This window comes from Melanotaenia boesemani, chromosome 12 (assembly GCF_017639745.1).
Source record: "Melanotaenia boesemani isolate fMelBoe1 chromosome 12, fMelBoe1.pri, whole genome shotgun sequence".
Lineage (NCBI taxonomy): Eukaryota > Metazoa > Chordata > Actinopteri > Atheriniformes > Melanotaeniidae > Melanotaenia > Melanotaenia boesemani.
This window is the reverse complement of record NC_055693.1, coordinates 32,986,404-33,007,544: the sequence shown is the minus strand read 5'-3', so window position 1 is coordinate 33,007,544 and position 21,141 is coordinate 32,986,404. Positions and strand designations below refer to the sequence as shown.

The 21,141-nt window shown below is 38.9% G+C and overlaps 1 long non-coding RNA gene across 1 annotated transcript; it reads right to left on the bottom strand.

Annotated features, from left to right (window-relative positions):
* Nucleotides 1-15,380: 15,380 nt before the first annotated feature.
* On the bottom strand, nt 15,381-15,978 carry LOC121649993. Its single transcript, XR_006012194.1, has 3 exons — nt 15,818-15,978; nt 15,687-15,745; nt 15,381-15,605 (listed from the first exon to the last, which is right to left on the bottom strand). It is a non-coding gene; the product is annotated as an uncharacterized LOC121649993 (long non-coding RNA).
* Between the last annotated feature and the right edge of the window lie 5,163 nt (nt 15,979-21,141).

Below are 21,141 nucleotides of genomic sequence, written 5' to 3'. Positions count from 1 at the left end.
TTGTTCTTACTCTCAGATGTAAGTCGCTTTGGATAAAGTCGTCTGCTAAATGACTGTAGAACTGAATCTAATTTATATGAAAACTGTGTAATTTATAGATAATATTTTACATAAAAAGAAAATCTGTTATATAAATGATAAGCTATACTTTACAATTATCCTGCAGAAAATGTAGAAACACTTGCACAGTATTCACATGCTGATAGTTCTATTTATTTGCTTACATTTATTTACCAAGCTGGTAATTGTTGCGCTTTCAACTTTGAACATTTCAACTCCATTTTGTATTAACGAGGGTAAAATGGCTCAGCTTCCATCAATGTCTGTGACTAATGTTGAATTAATTCACTGTCATCCAGTGTTTGGAACATCGCTCCTGCCTCTTCTGTCCGCCATTTTGTCCTCTGCTTAGGGAACTCCTAAAAGTCCTCCTGCCAGCTCCTAACAGATCTCACCTTAGGAGCTCTCTTAAGAGCTAAGATTCTTTAGGAATAGCTTTTATCTTTACTAGGATCTACTCTTCACTTTTAGGGGAAACTCTAAACACATCATGATTCTCATAATTTTCTTAGAATTTGGCTGCTAGGAGCAGCTCTTCACACTAAGAATCCTCAGGAATACGGGCCCAGATTGATTAAATACAATAAATCAGGTTTTAAGGAGAGATGTGACCTTTTATACTGGTCTTTATAAACTGTATAACCCCACAGGGCTTAAAGTATTCCGGCACTGTGCCGGATCTCCAGCTTTTCACTATGATTAAGAAAAAAAACAGTTAATTATGGGTATAGTGGCTGAGACTCTGAATTGTGGAAAATGAATTGAACAATGAACAATGTTAAAGTCGGAAATTACACGTATTCATCTTCGAAAATAAGCAGAACTTGGTGCTGCATATGTTTTCGGTGTTCAGCAAATAGTGACAATTTACCACACTTCGTTTTCTCCGCCGAGTTAACCTGTGCGTGAACGTTGTCTCCGAGTGGTCTTGAACGCAGCATCCAGGCCGATGGTTGTTGCATGGATGTACATCCATGGGTTGTTGCCTCTAGAGAGAGAGTGGCGCCACCGGAAGCTCAAAACGCTTGCCGATCACGTGGTCCATGTAGCCTCCAAAAGTTCCAGGAAGTGCTTGGCGGCCAATACAAAATAATAAGAAAACTACGATAATCGGTAAATAATGATCAATGAAGACTTTGCCTTGCAATATTTTTATAGTTGTGTTCATTGGTATGAATCATGTTAACTAAACCTGTATGACATCAACAGCATGTAAATCGTAATATTTTCTGTTTTTTTAACTTTATCTTTCAGACTGAGGCATACCAACAGGTGACGACAATGATTTACCAAGTGACTACACAATAAATCTAGGCTCACAGCATAATGATAACTGTTCTTACAGGAAATCTATATCCAATAAATAAAATTTAGATCCCAATTCATTTAAAATAAATGGGTTATCTATTCTTACTTATTACTATCTACTTGTGTGAATTGCTTTTAAGTCTTATTTTGACTGAGGCAGATTGACTCACAATATAATGTGTTCTTACAGAAAATCCATGGCAAATAAATAAAATTTTGATTTCAGTTCATGGAAAATACATGTCTTTCTATCACTATTTGTTAACTATCCCAAGACCTACTCCCCACATATACATAATAAATCAGACAAACACCCATTGTTTTCCAAATGCATTTAATACCTAAAAGAATTCCTTTACAATAGCATAAAACTCGACTAGATCAGCATGTCTAGCCATTTCTTTTCTCTGCTATCCTTGAATACAGTCTTCACCATGGTATGCTGTGCTGCATGGGGATGCTCCAATCGCTCAGAGAAAGGCGTGCGTATGTATGGCTTCCCCAAAGACAGGGACAGAAGGGAAATATGGATGGCCAAAGTCAGCAGGATACATTTGACCACCATCAGGGACTGTGAAAACAAAAAATATGTGCGGTAATCATATTAAAACAATGCATTTACACATTTTCAAAGACCATATCATTGGGAAGTTTATTTTTAAATTAAACACATCACAGGGAGATTTATATGGTTGAGGTTGCAGAATGTAGAAAAAAAAGACAGGAAACAACACTTAAAAGTGGCCAAACCAGGAAGGTGAAGAAGAACAGTATCCCAGTTAACGTCAGGCAACCCCAGAACTGATAATACAACATAATTAATATATAATAGTATAATATATAGTGAATATATATGACTGAACTTTTCACCTTGCAATATCAAATGACAGCCCTAATATTGTATAATTGTATGGGCTGCACTATTCCACAAAACAGCTCACTTTCTAGTTATTATGTAAAATGAACGGTGTAATTATTGGCCTGGCCTATAGTGTTAAATGTGTGAAATGCGGTGGTCACACATTATGACCCACATACAGAATCATCTTCATATCTTTGTCCATAATTCCACAGCCTTATAAATACATTAAAATTAAATAAAAATGTAACTACAATCGCTCTCCCTACACATTAACCTCGCTATCAACGGCGTTGGATCAATTTATATTGATGAACAGAATATGACTATTAAAACATCTTACCTTGAAGAAGTGTAACTCCGACAATCTGCTCCATTGAAATATATTGACCGTCGCTTAGCTTTTGCTAACTTCCGGGAACTTTTGAGGGGCTCCATACGCCGCCATTGCTGTGAAAAAACTGAACCATTGCAGTGAACGGAGATGGCGCCACTCTCTCTCTAGAGGCACTCTAGTTCCACAGAAATCAGATTTTTAAAAATGGAGAATAAATTCATGAAGCCAGGGAAAGACGACCTAATTGACAACGGCCTTAGAACCAAATGGCGCTGGGCATGGATAGAAGAAGGGGTGGAGACGGCAAGCTTTTTGGGAGCTGGTGCCAGAAACTAAGAGCCAGGTAGGCCTACTTGTTTCTGTGTTGTGCTGGAAGAAGCTGGTATATGCAACTAGTGGCAAAAAGTTCTATGACGCCACGAAGGAGACCCCGGCAGCAGTTCGTACTCTCCAACATACAAGTCGTTTGCCAGGTGTTGTGCCCTAAAGTGAATGTGTTGAGCTTTGCAGCTTCATTAGCGGTCCACTCGAGGAAGAAGTGTGACGGAGGCAGTGATCCTCTTTAGCCTATCCGGCATATTTATTTGTCATGAAGAAGACAAACGAGCAACGTCCCTCTCCTGGTAACATCTCATCAGGAAGGAATCATTAACAATACAAAAAAGGAGGGAAAACGAGAGCGTCCCTTGGGCGCGCACTCTAGGACATGAACGCGATGACATAGCAAGCGTCTGACCTGATAAACTTGCGCCACACCCTGGTGAAGAATTATATTACATTTCACTTTCTCTTAACAAAATTACATGTTACATTCACAACTTGAGTACACAGATAAATCTCACATCTTAACAGAATGTCTGCCAAAAATCGATTATACGGCCTCGGGAGCGCGCGCTTCCTGTTAGAGTCGTCCCAAGAACCTGGATTGGGAAACACTGTCTTAAAGGGTTTTGGAGTGGATGCAAGGAAGTAGATGACCATTCATCTGTAAAATATGTCTCACCTGAACAAACTGGAGCCATTTCAAGCAACATTTTTTGTTTTATTGACAATTACAGGGCCCATGATCAGCTATTGATATGTTAAAACGATTATTCTGAGACCAAAATCCACTTTAAAAGAATAAGAGGTGGGTGTAAGGTACTACTTGGCCAGTAAAGTGCACAGTATAACTCTTGATTGATATCAGACCACTTTAATGTAGATTCTGCATTTAATTAACAAGAAATGTACTCCAATAAATAGAATAAGTCATGAACATCGGTGGAAATTAAACTTTGTAAATCAACACAAATATCATATACTTACTAGACTTTACATACTTTCAATAAACAAGCATGAGACAAACGCATGAAACCTAAACAGTGAAGCAGCAACATGCCTGGATATCGTTTCTGATTACAGCACGTCCTCTGTAGTGCAGCGGAGGGGTTAGAGAAAAGGGTGGACATTCAGACACAGCCCATGTTCACGCCGTCTCCAGTCTGTTATCTTTTTCAGTTGGTCTGTAAACAATAGTCCCAAGACTGCCATCATTCCCTCGACCTATAAATCCTCTTCCATGCTGTGTGTTGTGTTTTCCGGTTGTTACTATGTTTCTTCTTCTTCGTTTTTTGATGATTGTTGCTATTGTTCTTCTTCTACGTTTCAACATTTGTCCGGCTCGGAGGACTAGATTGTAGATGAGTTGCTGGACAGCATCGTCGTGTGTGTTGTTCTGTGATTACATTTTCAGAACACACCACACACAATACGATCAAAACTGATTTTTTTTTATCTTCACGTGTGAGGTCTTGTCCAGATAAAATAACCCCTAACCCTCTGGAACTAAAACTGACAGGAAAAGCGAGGACATATAACAGTAGGTTAAAGAGGTTGGAGGCAGTGCACAGGGGACCCAGGTGTGGACGAGGGCCCGCAGTTCAGCGGAGAAGCAGTTACACGGCAGAAGAAAGGTGTTGCTACGTGAAAGACACGCAGAGGCAGAGCAGAGTTGATCGGATCTTTAGTAACACCTGTCAAGAGAAGCCTGTTGTGGTTGAGTGTACTGGCACAGAGTACTGGCAGAACTCTCCCTTCTTTTTCAGAAATCCACGGTGGGAGCGACGACCTGCACAGACAGCGCTGCTTCGTTTGGACCTCTGTGCCTTTTGTTCATTTTTTTACAAAGACTTTAGCCTCCATGATTTTATTTGTTTTTCCTTTTGTTATGCGTAGGCTCACATTCTTTTAATGTAAATTTAATTATTGATCTTATCATTTTATTGGGTTAAAAGAATTAAAATGTTTTCCTCTGTTCACCTTGCTCGCTCTCCACCCGTGTCATATAATATCTAAGGATATTAAATATCCTCTGCCATATATTCTTGGAAATATTCATGACATGCATTCTAGTTTTCTAGAATTCGGATGATTCCTTTTTCCCAGAAATGACAAAGTGATCTCGTTTTCGGAGCAGCCATGTCATAAGTTTCAGAGGACCCGGTGGCAAGATGGCGATCTGAACAGCTCTGTACGGAGCTCTTCGTTTGGTCCCCACAAAGTTATATAAGACTGTATGTAAGTGTCAATTTTAGTAAAGAAATATAACTCTGAAGCAAGTTAACCTACTGAGACGGGTACAAAAAAGTTATTTTTCCTTCACTTATGGACGAGCGGGATCACAACTACACGCTAGCAAGAAACAAGGAATTCAGCATGAACAGACGTGGTGCGCCACCATCTACGCCGGACAAAACGGCTAATACGAAAAGGAGGCTTAGAGAGTCTCAAGAGATCTACATCAGATTAAAGCATCAATGAGACACTAAAGGTTTGGTTAGTGGGGCCAATACAAATACATATATATATCTTTTTTTTCTCTATTTGAGAAAGGGTATAATTAGTTATTAAGCAGGTTCTTGTTAATTTTCTGTTATTCACCTGTAAGATTTATTTGTATGAATCAATTCAAGCATTCGCTTTCTTTTATTTCTTTAAGGGTTACGGACAGTATCAAGAGAAAAGCAATTTTTTTTGTTTTGTGGGGCAAAGAGCACAATGTGTATTTCTACAAGAAACTCATCCTAGTGAAGAAGATACACATTTCTGGAGGAATCATTGAGGGGGGGGGGGGGGGGATACCATTTTATTCAGTCATGGTACAAATAAGTCAGCTGGTGTGGCCATTTGTTTAAATAACTGCCCAGGAAATATAATAGAAGTTATACGGGATTCAGAAGGTCACTGGATTGCTGCAGTGTTTATTATTATTATTATTATTATTATAAATATTTATGGTTACAATGGGGATTATAAGAACAAAATATTATTGGCAAAAATTTCGGATCTTATAAGAGAGCTAAGATCAAAATTCATTATGTGGAGGAGATTTCAATTGTGTCCCTGATGAATGGTCTGACAGATTCCCTACAAAGTATTTCAATCATCAATATAATCAAAATATTGCAGATTTGTGTAAAAATACCTCTTTGATGTTTGGAGGCAGGCTAACCCTACAGAAAGACAGTTCTCATGGATTAGGCTGAATGGAAGTTGTAAATGAAGAATTGATTTTTGGCTAGTGACCCAAGAAATCTTCTCACATATCTCACAAGCTAATATCTCTGCAGCCCAGCTACTGATCACTGTGTTGTAAGTATCATTTTAAAACAAGGAAACATATAAAAGTGTAAAGCAAAAATGCTGGAAATTTAATGTAAACTATCTAAAAGATGAACAATATGGTCAAATGATTAGAAAAATCTTACCTAATTGTAAAGGTGCTAAGCCTATTGCTTAAAGCGCCGTAAGTATTGCTAATAGGAATTTTCCTGACGCGTCGTCGTCGCTGTTGTAACCACGCACAAAATCCAAGTCCAAGCCATCTTTTGTTTGTTTTGTTCTTTTATTACTAAAAGTGCTCAGTAAGTCCACAAATTGCGGGGCTCACCGCTCTTTCCCAGTGCACGAGTGTGGCTTATCCATACAGCAACGCATTTCATTTTCTGTCCAACATTAGGTGTAAGAATTGAGTGAACAATCAATGAACAGTGAACGGTCAAACACTGTGTTCACCTTCCCACCAGCAACACCTGTCACCTGCAGAAGGGTTCCCACTTAAATAAGCAACGCCATAGATCACCCAATGCTGCCACCTAGTGCCCAAACAAATACAAGTGCTTAAAATGGCTCCTACATTAATATTAAAGAAAATAAGGAAATAGCCAGCTATGGAAATAAATGGGATTTTTTAAATATAAGGTAAGAGAGTATTCTTTTATGGCAGAGAGAAATGTAGAGAACTTAAGGAACAAGAAAGACAATTAATTCATGACATCAATATACACTGTAAAAATATTCGATCAACAGAAGCTGATAAGAGTAAACTTATAGAACTACAGTCTAAATTAGATTAAATTTATCAGAAAAAAGCACGGGGTGCATTTATTCGTTCCAAAGCTAAATGGATTGAAGAAGGAGAGAAAATAGTTCATATTTCAGTCGTTTAGAAAAAAATAAGACAAGAAAGAAATGCAATTACTGTTCTAAAATCAGGAAACAAAACGGTTACCAACCCCAAAGACATTTCTAATCAACTATTTACATATTATCATAAGTTGTACGCCGAGTTTTCCAAAACTAATTCTGAAATTTTTTTTAATTTGGTCAAACCATTTATTAGACAAATTTGATTTGAAAACGACTTGTGATGCTGAGCTTAAAATAGAGGAGCTGGATACAGCAGCAAAGAAAATGGCGCTAGGAAAATCACCGGGACAAGACGGACTGACAGCAAATTTTATCAATTCCTCTGGTCAGATATAAGGGAATTACTCTACAATGTACTGCTAGAATGTTTACGGAATAAAACGTTAACAACAACAATGAAACAAGGTTTGATCATCTTAATACCAAAACCAAATAAAGATAAAACAATTACTGAACATTTAAGACCAATCACTTTACTAAATTTAGATTATAAAATTTTCACACATGCCTTGGCTACAAGATTAAAAAGTGGAATACATACAATGATAAATGAACCTCAGTCTGGTTTCTTACTAAATAGATCAATTCATAACATCTGCATTGCTTTAGATGTGTTACTATAGTCACCTAATAGAAGATGATGGTATTATCCTGTTCCTAGATTTTTAAAGCTTTTGACATGATAGAACATCATTTTATCTGACAGTCACTGCAACTTTTTGGTTTTGGTGATAGATTTACCAATATTATCTCAATGTTGTACAAGGATATAACAAGTGCTATATTACTTCAGTCAGGGACTACAAGAAGATTTGATATTAAAAGAGGAATTCGACAAGGAGATCAGCCCTCTTCTCTTCATTTTAGGAACAGAGATGTTATCTCTCTATATAAAGAACAATAATAAAGTAAGGCCACTGAACGTCCTCGGCACCCCCCTGATCATCACACAGCTAGCGGACGATACAGCTGTTCTTAAAGAATGCTGATCAGATTCCTGAAGCATTAAAAGCTATTTCCTTTTTTTCTGGAGCATCAGGATTAAAACTGAATATGACAAAATGTGAGATCTTAGCCATACATGGAAGTATTTCTCCCTTGATTTATAATATACCTGTAAAAAACGAAGTAAAATACTTATATTATTTAAAGAGTTTAGAGACCGATGGAGAACACATATTCAACCGGTGATAGAAGAAAATCAAAGAATCTTCAATAGTTGGCTTCAAAGAAATATTTCAGTTTTTGGTAGGATCTTGTTAACTAAAATGGAAGGAATTTTTAAGATTAAGCTATCCAGCATCTACCTTACATATATCAAATAAAACTATAAAAAGGATCAACCAATGCAACGATAAAATTAAAATGGCTGCAGCTGTTCATTAAAAATGAGGTTGTGGTTTAGTTTCCAAGCACGTTTGTTTAAAAAAGTTGGAGGAATTAAATTTCTTTTGAAATGTGATTTCGATCCCCTGAAACTACTGTTTAAACTTTCAGAATATCATGTGCAAGTATTATTATATTGGAAAATGTTATACAAACACAACTTCACCCCACATAATATGATCATTTGGAAATAAAAATCATTCTACACAAGAAGAAAACCTTATACTATAGAGACTGGGAGGAAAAGGGAGTCTGGAGTTTTACTCATTTATTGGATATGAATGCTGACATTTTAGATTACTTAAGCTTCAAAAATAAATTTAAAGTTCAATGTCCACACAAACAATACTTGTCAGTAATCAAAGCAATTCCTGTGGCAATGTTAAATTTGGTTAAAGGAATGTTACTCTACTCTAATATAACACCAGTTCCCCCTGCTCTATATATTGATGAATATAACTTTTTGGATTATAAATGTAACAACAACTTTTGTTTTCCCTCTGTCTGTTAAAAAATGCACTTCATTTATAACTTTCCCAGAGATGGATATAACTAAAGTAAGAACCAGATTTTTCTCTTTACTACCAACGATGAAAAAAGCACATTTTAAAACATTAAATGATATTTACCCACCTGAAGAATTTTTAAGGATAAGGTTTAATGGGAACAGCAACGTATGTAACTTTTGTCAGAATGACATAGAAACTCAGGAACATCTATTCTACAGTTACACTGCAGTTAAATCCCTTTGGGATCAACTTTCTGTTAAGTTTCTGATACCTGCATTTGCTTATAAGGATGTTCTGTTTGGGATTATTCATCCAAACAAAAACACTTAATTTTTGTGCAATAATATTTTAATTATTGGAAAATATTACATACACAAATGTAGGTTTTTCAAGGTTCATCACATTGTTATGGTGGATTTGTTTGTTATAAATCACGTCATTAAATGTGTGGTTTATTAATCATTATCACTAAAACTGTTCTCATGGTGACATTTTTACAATGGGTTTGTGATTTTCTAGATTGTATACGGCATTGTGGGTGCTAACAGATCGGCTGGTTTTGGAGGTGTACATTTTTCTAGAGTTGGTGCAGCTGGAACGCCAACTACCTGGTAATGACGTCACCAGCTCTCAACCACTCCGAGAATCCGAGATAACTGGAACACGCCAAAAGCCAATAAAACTCCTAATACCACAGTAGCAATGACCTGAGAGAATCTTTCTAAATATTATTCAACTTTTCCCATCGATAATCTCATTTAAGGTCCTCTGGGAATGTGAGGCAGCCCTTTCATTGTTGTTTTCCTCATAGACTACAGTTTCCATTTTACTCATTTTTCCTGACTTCCAGTCGCTGCATGATCTCTCCTGATTGTATAGCTAGCGTACATGTGAAGACTGAATTTGGATTACAAAGAACCTAAACACTTAAATAATAATTAAGTAAAACAAAAATATTAAGAAATGAACTTGCGGTAAATCACAGGTCTTCCACCATCTCACCTTGCGTTACCACACCCAGCACCTGTGACTTCAAGGAACCAAGGAAGTTATAAAACCCAACGCTTCAGGCCTGTACAGCCCGTTTTCCTTCCTAAACCGTCCAAACAGAGGAAACCTCTCCCACGTTTTCTTCCCTGAGGAGAATATGAAACCCAGCTGAGTGGATAGCGATGTAGGTTTTCTCTATCATTTTCATTTTCATTTGGTAATACAGACAATTCATTTGATGGTTCTCTTTACTTTTATTGTATTCATCCTATTACTTCAGACAAAATCATCCACCAAGCCATCCATTCCTCCCATCATATAAAATAAACTGGTAGAGCTCAGTCCGAATGTGCACGCCACATAAAATGTTCAATAAACCAGCCCTGCTCAGAAGCAGAGTAATTTCTTTTCAGCATGGCTAATCAGAGATTTAACCACATTTGGCAGAACATTTCAAAAATAGGAACCATTGCATAACTAATTTCCCCCACATCCTCATTATTAATATCTGCCAAATATATTAAAGAAGTCTGAATAAATGGAACAAGATTGTGATATCTTCACTTGTATTTAGCCGTGTAGAAGGAATTGAGTTTCAACTAAAATGAGATTTTGGGTTCTCTACCTTTTAAGATCAGGCCTAAACTTTTCTTTTTGATAAATGTTATAGTCAGGGGTGTTTAGCCAACCTTTAGTTATGTTACCATAGGCTTAGACAGCTGAGGGACGTCCCATGTTTCACTGAGCATTTCTTTCCCTTTTCTTCTCTTTATTTTCCATGTACAAACATATCACAGAATTGTCTTCATTAACGTATTTTTCCTCTTCTCTCTCAGCAGGTCTCTCTGGCTAAAAGTTGTGGTGCCTGTTGTCTCTTTACTGTCCTCTCCACCCAAACCAGTGGAAGCAGATGGCCACTCTCACTGAGCGGAGTTCTGCTGGAAGTTTTTCCACATGCAGCTCAGGGTGGGGCATTAAATTGAAGTTCAGATTTGATGCAATCTGTTGATTTCCTTAGCTAGGCTAATTTTTTTTATTATGAATGGCCTTGCATTAATACTGACTGGCTCACAGTGAACTGGCTTGAATTTGTCTGTAAAGTATCCTACAATGAGATTGTAATTAAAGCTGAATTTAATTAAATCGAATTTGACATACCTAAAGTCCCTGTGAAACTCTCGGCCTTTCACCAACAGACCTTGTTGTACAGCAGTTTATAAACATAACTGTATCCCCCATAACATCCTATTCTGGAATAACTGAGTTTTTCTAAGCAAAAGAAAATCTGTATGTATGAAAAACTGAATGAAAAAAACATACGTCTATAAGACATTTAACAGGTGGAAATGGTAAGATAATTGACCTGAAAGATTTTAATGGAAAATATAACATGAACTGTAACTCAAATACCTACAATAAGCAACCCATCTTGTTCCATTAGAACTTGTACAAATGTACTAAAACTATGTACAGAATTTTCTCAGCTCTGAAAAACCTCACCATAGAGGGTGTTAATTTCTGGGACATAAAATGTAATGAAATCTTGAGGAACCAAATTACAAACAACCTATATCCTGGAAAAACCTAATCCTAGACACTAAGAGATTACGGAATTTATATTGACACGAGGAGGATCGAATTCTTAAAATTTCTGCTTCCTCCGAAATGACGAAATACATTTCAAATGCATTAATGGAATTTATCCTTATAATGAATAAAACAAAATATTTAAAATTTTGATGACGGCTATCTTTCTAATTCCGACATGGAAACAGAACACTTCTTTTTCAGTTGCATAAATGTTATGTTATCTTAAATCATACAAAGATGTAGAGATAGGTATAATTACAATGGATAAAAAAAATAATAATAATAACCTAATTATTAATATTATTAACATTAATATTATTAACCTAGTTTCTTCTTTCTCAGCTGAACAATAAACAAACACAATAAGAGAGAAAAGCTGATCAGCTGATCACCAACAGCCGAAGCAGCTGCCGCACAAACAGAGACGACCAGAGATCCTCTAGAGCAGCCATGTTGGTTCAAAATGCAGGATAAGTTAAAAAAAAAACAAAAAAAAAACAAGAAAAGTGCAGGTGTGGAACCCTCTCACCAGGAAAAGAGTGTGTTTTGAAACTCATTCTCCACTGGGGTGACATCCATGGGTTGCTCCATTAATGTTGAGTTTATTCTCAAATCCATCCACAAAGCCAGCCAGCTGATCGTTTCCATCGTGTTTCTCCTCGTCCCGCCTTCATAACAGAGAAATGATGGATGTATGGGGTTTCTCATGCCATGCATTACATATTACATAAATTAGTTACCGCCGTTAGCGTTATTGTTAACAGCCCATAATAAAATATAATTTAATTTATAGGGGTGGCAGTGGCTCAGGTGGTAGATTAAGTCATCCAATAATTGGAAGGTTGGTGGTTCTATTCCCACTCCCCTAGTCATCTGTCATTGTGGCCTTGAGCACACTTCACCTCCTTGCCTCCAGTGTATGAACGTGAATATGAATGTTCGTTGGTGGCCGGAGAGGCCATAGGTGTGGATTGGCTGCCACGTTTCCGTCTTGCCCAGAGCAGCTGTGGCTACACATGTAGCTTAGCATCACCAGGTATGAGTGAGGAATGAATGAATAATGGTGTGAGGGAGGTCCGGACACTCCCTCACTAAGCAGGTGCTTTATGGTAATACTTACACCTTGATACCATTTATTTGTTGTTTTTGTTGATGTCTCAGTTCACTAAAGATGGATCCTATTTGGTGTATTGATGCATTGATATGGGCTTATTTTCAGTATGTTTTGATTTATTTCTAACCTCTCTCTATCTCTCTGAGGTGATTTTGGAGTTCAGCACAGTCATGGAGGCGCGCCCATGAGTGTAGCTGACAAGAACCTGGTGTGCTTGATTGGCACACTCCAAGTGGCCTGAGGAGAGGAGGGGGGAGTTGGGGAAGGAGTAGTTAGTTTTTCTTTACTTTACTAGTTTTAGTTATTAGGTTAATTTAAGTAATGGTTATGGTGTAATGTAATTTAGCCTTTTTTGGATGGTGTTTAGCATTAGTTTTGTATTGAATGTTTTTAATGGGCCACCCATGTAAATACACCTCTGCTTGTTGAGTCTTGATGGTGGCCATAGTCTTTATATACCTTGTGAGAAATGTGAGTCGAGGAGAAGATGAATTTATGCACTATGTAAATGCACCAAAGAAAGGATTAAAAAGAAACAGAGCTCTGCCAACTCTGGAGTCCCATGTGGTCTATTTTTGGATGTGCAACTCTGTGGACGTCGCCATTCTGCATTTTTAAAGGTTTTGGCTGGGGCTAAACCTTACAAATGGATACAATGTAAAGCGCTTTGGGTAATAAGCTTATTAAACTTAGTCATTAGATAACATACCAACTGTAGGCTCAGACACGTTTAACATCCACTTATGCATTGATTTTGCTGGAAATTCTCTGCCAAGTGTCACAGCGGGTGGGGGCGGATGCAGCTGTTTTCCTTTTTTGATCATTTTCATCGTAGATTTCGGGGTTCATTGGGTGATGCCTTTTATAGATTTGGCTAAGCCAACACATGGTTGTGATAGCTACTTCATTGGAACTGAAAATGCAGGCTAAGACATCAGATGTCAGGATTTAGCAACCTTGATCACAGGCTTTATAGCAGGATTTGTTAAACCTCTTTTCTGAAATACCACCCAGATCTGAGGGGGAAAAAAAACAAACAAAAAAACATAAAAACTTGCCAGGACCATAGACTTATGGTACTTTCGATTGGAGTCGGAGCTTGGAACGCACCAACATTTGAAACCAGATGTTTACATACAGTGTAAAAAGATACACTGACTCAGTGCCACATACATGGATACTGAAATGCCTGAAGCTGTACAAGATCAACAGCACTGTAGCCTTCATTGCAAACTCAATGAGGCTGTGGCAGATCACCCTTGAGGTCAACTTCGAGCCAATTGCACAAGTCTCCATCAAATGTGGTATATACCAAGGAGATGCTCTGTCCCCACTGTTGTTCTGCAAAGGTCTGAATCCCCTCAGCCAGTTAATCAACAAGACTGGCTATGGCTACCAACTCAGCACTGGGGCCACCATCAGTCACCTATTCTATATGGATGACATACAGCTGTACAATAAGAGTGAGCGAGATATTGACTTTCTGATTGGCACCACCAGGATCTACAGCAGGGACATCCGAATGTCATTCGGACCTGAGAAATGTGGCCGAATGGTAACAAAGAGAGGGACGCAAGCCCATACAGAGGGCTTTGCACTCCCAGAGGAAAGAACAACAGACGTTGAGGAGAGCTACAAGTACCTTGGTATACTACCAGCAAATGGGAACCACAAAGACCCCACAAGAAAAGCTGCCACAGCCAAACATCTGTAACGAGTAAGGCAAGTCCTGAGAAGTCAGTTCAGTGGCAAGAACAAGATTCAGGCAATTAACAGCTATGCCCTGCCAGTGATTAGATACCGTGCTGGGATAAAAAGCTGCCCAAGGAGGAAGTCCAGACGGCAGATGTTAAAACATGGAAGCCACCCGAAATCCAGTGTCTGGAGGCTAGGACGATGAGGCCGAGGACTAGTGAGCATCAGGGCCACTATGCAAGATGAAATATCCAAGCTCCATGAATACGTCATGAAGATGGTCCCAAGGGATTAAACAAAGTGAATGTCAGTCAATAAAACTTGGTGGAGAATAAAACTGAAGAACCATCATGGGAGGACAAGCCCCTGCATGGGATGGACCACCGACAGATAGCTTAAGTAGCGGATATGGACAAGTCCTACCAATGGCTAGAGAGGGCTGGACTGAAGGATAGCACATAAGCGCTAATCATGGCAGCACAGGAGTAAGCCTTGAGTACCAGGGCAGTTGAGGCCCAGATCTACCAAACCAGGCAGGACCCCAGGTGCAAGCTGTGCAAAGAGGCCCTGAAACAGTCCAGCACCTCACAGCAGGGTGCAAGATACTGGCAGGCAAAGAATACATGGAACACCATAACCGAATGTGGCATGACGAGGGTAGGGCCTTAATAAGCAGCTTCGTTGAGAAGAATGTGTGACAACGCCACCCAGGGGAATTTCACCCCCGGGAACCTTCTAGCTCTTAAAAGTAATAGCTAGGTTTATATCATGAGCAGAGTCCGTTCCAATTCACAATAATCTTTATTTAAACAATCAAAATAAAATAAACTGTCGGCGGGTATTTAACAATAAAACTAAAGACACAGGTTGTGGGGAGGGCAACCATTCCCAACATTAACCAAATAGGGAAAAACAAGACAAACTCAAACCAAACCACCAGTGTAGACACATCAACCGTGCTCAAACGACCACCACCAGGGAGGGGAATGTTGCTCGGAGCCCACAGCACCTGTACACAAAACACAGAATTAAAAGTACGCCACAGACAGTTAAACTAAAATCTAATAGAAATATGTCATCAAGCAGGACAACAAATAAAAGGTAAACTTCAGCGCCACAAGTCCAGAATAATCCGTCCAGTGTAATCAGTTCAGGCACGCCAGAACAGCAGGGCTGCCGATGATCACTTCCGCCGAGTCGCCACCTGTATCCGTGCCGGCAACGCGCCGTGTTATCCGGGGTAGAGGAGGAGGGGCAGCCAATGGTGCAATCCCTGCGGCTATACTCCTGCTCACACACACACACACACACACAGGAGTGATTAAAACAATCTTCACTGGTGCAAAACTTATGACAGGGCAGACTCACCACATCCAGGTACCAGCCGCAGCGCGATCACTCCTGTCCACAACCGCGCTTGCCCACAGCTGCGAGTGTGGGAGGCCTAGTTAGCAAGTTAGCCTATACTTCTGCTAAGATGGATATTAGTTGCGGCTTACCCTTTCGGAATGTCCTCCTGCACCCAGCCACGCCAACCTGCCACTGCAGCCACCAGGCAAAGAGGAAGCGAATTCCTAAGCTTCCTATCCCCTGTGCTTTTATACTCCCCCAGCACCACCAATTTAATAAGTGGTGGTGCTGGCAGCACAGTGCCATCTAGTGGCGAGGAGGTATTAACCCTCCTGTCACACAAGTGTATAGAAACATCTGTGCAGAACATGGACTGGAGACCCCTAGGTCACAATAGGAAACACCTCACAAGGTGGTGGAAAATGAGGGGGCTAAGATCCTGTGGGACTTCCAGATACAGACTTTCAAAATGATAGTGGCCAACCAACCAGACATTGTGATCATGGATAAGCAGCAAAGGAAAGCTGTAGTGATGGATGTAGCCATCCCCAATGATGGAAATATCAGGACAAAGTAGGGCTGGGCGATTAATCGAATTTTAAACGCAATTACGATCTGGGTTTTCAACGATCATAAAAATGAAATGGTCCGATTATTTTTTGTCCTTCGCAGTTTCTTCTTGTGTTGTTTTCAGTTGCAAATCGAGCGCCGCTGGCATTGCAGCGCTCTGGTGCAGACTCCTCCCACTGCCCTGACCGCTTTAGTTTTATTCAACGTGAGTTGCTAGCACCTCGTTAGACTGAAGAAGAGTTGAGCAAAGTTAAAGACGAGAATAATGGCTGAAGAAAGAGAGCCGTTGGTAGAAAAGAGAGGTAAAACTACTTCAGTGGTGTGGAAACACTATTGATATGCAGAATCAGATGTGGATCAAGTAGTGATAGTGTGTAAACTTTGCCATACTGTCATACCTGCACCTCATGGCAACACTACGAATTTGTTTAATCATTATAAGTCGGCTCACAAAGTGGTTTACGATCAAGCAGTGAAGGAGCAGAGAGAGAAAACCCCCTTAACTCATGCTTCAACTTCACAGACATCCATTCAGGCTGCTACCAAATACTCCACCAGCTCCCAGAGACACAAAGATATAACAAACACCATAACTTTTTTTCTCGCCAAAGACCAGTGCTCAATCAACACTGAATAACTACCTGTGGTCAAGCCGCACCATGGAGCCGTACATAAGCCTCACCCTACATTTTATTGACAAGGATTTCAAAATGAAAACTAAATGTCTTCAGACATCATTTTTCCCAGAAGATCACACTGGGCAGAACATTGCCACTGGTCTGAGACAAACACTGGCTACATGGGACCTGGATGAAAAAAAAACTTGTCTGCATTACCACAGACAGCCCTGCAAACATCACACTGGCTGCCCAGCTAAATGGCTGGATGAGACTCCAGTGCTTTGGGCATAGACTCCATTTGGCCATAGGTGAGTAGGCCAACTTTCTCCTGTTATATTATATATATATATATATGTATACAATAAAATAAAATCTATCTGTCCATGCAACATGATGTTTATATGAATAGAAATATTTTAATATTCATTATAGAAATTAAATACAAAAATATTTAATCTGAGTTATTCTCTTTCACGCATTTGCTCTCATAGACACGCACAACCAAATCATAATCATCCTGATAATTTTCATGTTTTCATAGAGAGGGCCATGAAAGATCACAGGATTGAGCGTGCGATAGGGGTCTGCAAGAAAGTGGTCAGCACCTTTTCTTACAGTTGGAGAAAAAAGAAAGAGCTGAGAGAGGCACAGAAGAACCTGAAGCTGCCTGACCACTCGTTAAAGACTGAATGTCCAACCAGATGGGGATCTAGGCTGGCCATGGTTTCCAGAGTCCTCGAGCAGCAGAAAGCCATCGCCCAGGTTCTCTCCCAAGATCAAGGAACCAGGCCCCTCATTCCCTCATGGCAGGACATTGATGTCCTGGAGGCCATCAACAAGACCCTGGGCCCTCTAGTTGAATTTACTGATGCACTTTCTGGAGAGGAGTATGTGAGTGTGTCTTTTGTAAAACCAACACTCCACCTCTTTAACAACTCAATCTTGGCAGAGCAAGAAGATGACACAGACCTCTCGAGATGCAGAAAGAGGAAGATACTAGAGTATCTAAATGAAAAATATAACGACCCACCAACACAAGAGCTGCTTGACGTGGCCACTGCCCTGGATCCAAGGTTTAAACTCAGATATGCCAGTGAGAGGAGCCAAGAGTCAATTAAAGTCAGACTGACAACAGAAATGAAGACCATTATGGTAAATATAAGCATCATAAAAATCTAATTCATACTAATGATTATAGAAAATTAAGCTTACACATTTGTCAGTATACAATTAGGTAAATTATTGTGTAGTAAAACTGTCATAATTTTGTAATTTTAGCTTAGCTTAATTTGTAATGTAATTTTAGCTTAGTGTTAAAAACCCAAATCAGAGACAGATAAAATGAGTTCCTCTTTCTGTGTTGCCTACATTTTATGTTTTGCCCCTTAAAGGAGACCGTAGTGGAGATGCCTGGTGACACTGCTGTTGCTGCTGGTTGTGCATCAAACCCAAAGAAGAGGAAGAAGGGCCTAAGCAGCTTCTTCAAGGTCCCTGGCAGCACAGCTCCCGGGGCAGGACATGCCCTGCTGCCAGACCAGGCCATAGCTCTTGAGCTTTAGGCTTACCTCCAGGCAGGACCACTGGACACCGAGGAAGACCCAATGGAGTGGTGGAAGCTTTCAAAGAAACTCTTCCCACGACTTTCCATCCTGGCAAAGAAATATCTTTGCATCCCAGCCACAAGTGCCGCATCAGAAAGGGTCTTCTGCACAGGTGGAAATGTTGTCACCTGCCTGCGTGCATCTCTAAAACCAGAGCATGTTAACAGGCTGGTGTTTCTGGCTAAAAACCTTTAAGAGATTGCAAGAGCCATATTGTTTTAAGCCAGGGTGTGATAGTGTAGGAGTTGGGCCTACTAGTTTTTATTTATTTCTTTGAAAAGCTTTTGGTGTTTTATTGGATTTTTTTCAAGGGAGCTCGGAACCTAAATTTACATACCTCAGAATCAGTTTGATAGATTACTGCATAGTTAAGCTATACAACTGGCCTTTATGTTTGATTATTAAACAATGTATGTAGAATAATAGTTGCATCAGGGTGTGAACTTTCACTAAAACATAGTTGTTTATATTTTTTTATTAATTTTTTACTTTATATTTTTTAACTGTATATTTCTTTTTTTCTTTTGTATCAGTCTTTGCACTTTGTTTGTAAAGGCAAAGATTCCCTTTATTCGTCTCCCATGGGAATTCTTTGTCTTAGTATTTCAAATTGTTAAAGTGCGGTGCTATTGTTAATGTAAGTTTGATAGCTGTAGTAATGTTCTATTATTGTTTAGACTATTGTGTAGCTATACAACTGGCCTTGATGTTTGATTATTTAATATAATACTAGAATAACTGCAGTAGGCTGTGGAAGTTCACTGGAACATAGTTGTTTATATTTTTCTATTCATTTTTTATACTGTATAAATTTAAACTTTATATCTATCTTTTGTTATTTATCATCATTTGCACTTTATTTGTCAATACAAAGCTTAACTTTAATGGTCTATTACGGGAGAAATGTGTTTGTTTTCTCAAATGTTGGAAATCTTACAAACAACATTGTTTAAAAGCCACTGTTCAACTATTGTTCAATAAATTCATGTTAATAAAATGTATAATTAATGATTGTGTTAATTAATCGTGATATCAATTTCAATCAAAATAATCGTGATTATCATTTTTTGCCATAATCGAGCAGCCCTAGGACAAAGGTACATGAAAAACTGGAGAAATACCAAGGATTCAAGGAAGAGCTGGAGAAAGCCTGGAAGGTGAAGGCAACAGTGGTCATTGGAGCACAGGGGGGCTGTGTCCCCCACACTGGAGCATTGGATCCAACAGATACCTGGAAAAAACATCACACATCCAACAACCCAAGCCTCCATATATATATATATATATATATATATGTATATATATATATATATATATATATATATATATATATATATATACACTACCAGGGCAGGAAGAAACAAATCATTTTCAAAATAAATTTTATTCTGGAACTGCATTGAAAATTTTTCAGAATAAGATGCACCAAATCGGCCGACTGTGTTAAAACCCCGTCTTGCTGTCTGGATCACATCATAAATAACATACTGATCAAACAAGCATACAGTTTCCTGTCCTTCTCATAAAAACAACATACTTTTCAATTAATAATGCCCCTTTGATTGTTTTGGCACAATTAGCTGATTTTAGTATGGAAAATATTGATAACTGTGTATGATAGGCCCAGTATGTGTACTCGAATTGTAAGCCTTAAGATCTTTAGCTGCATCTCATCTATTTTTACTAAAAACAACACGACACAACAACACACCACTTGTTTTGTATTTTTTTACTTTTTTATTTTTGTTTTATGTTGTCTAGTTTCAGTTTCCATAGTTCTGCTCATTATATGAAATGTTTAATTTTAGTTCAGATTAGTTCAGATTCCATTTTAAATACGTTGCACCAAAAAGAAGTGAAAACCATTCAAAACTAATCAATTTTAATTAGCCTGGTGTCAAATATCCCAGTATGTTATGTATCATAGTGTGGTGTGAAAAACGCTGTTGCCAGGGTAACTGCTTAATGTGCTGGAAGCATGAGAATGGAGGGCGTGGCAAAGTCAATATCACAGGTATACTAGATTTCCCTGTATGCTTAGCTATGTAACAAGCATACAGTATACTGTAATTATACTGTTTCTACTTTCAGCCAGAACAAGCGTCTGGATCTGCAGCAGCGGAGGACCAGGAAAACTTGTTGGATCTTCTGGATATTTGAGTTAGTTTGTATTAACCTCTAATTACATCTGCATTATTTCCTCCTGAAATAGACTTATTGTCAACTAATTGCTGTTTGTTTAGGTGCAACCCAGAGCACTGAGAGTGCAGATGTCACAGTGGAGGTGCAGCAGTATCAAGCCGAACCCTGTCCTGAGGAGACGACCCACTCAAATACTGGAGGACACACAGAACTGTGTACCCCAACCTCTTCAGGCTGGCTTTACAGTATTTGCACACGTCAGCCACATCTGTGCCTTGTCTTCTCTAAAGCTGGAAAGGTAGCGTGCCAGAAGAGGAGCAGACTGAAGTATAACAATATTGAGAAAATAATTTTTTAAATAAAAATTCTGACACATTATAAAGTTGCACAAGCATTTTTCTCATAATACAACTGTATAAAATCAGTAAAACAATCACTATCCCCGTTGCACAAGCACCCCTTCCCTCATACGTTCCCATTCCCAGGTGTGAGTAGACTACCACTGTCACTACAGACTGGTATAGTTTAAATTACACCATA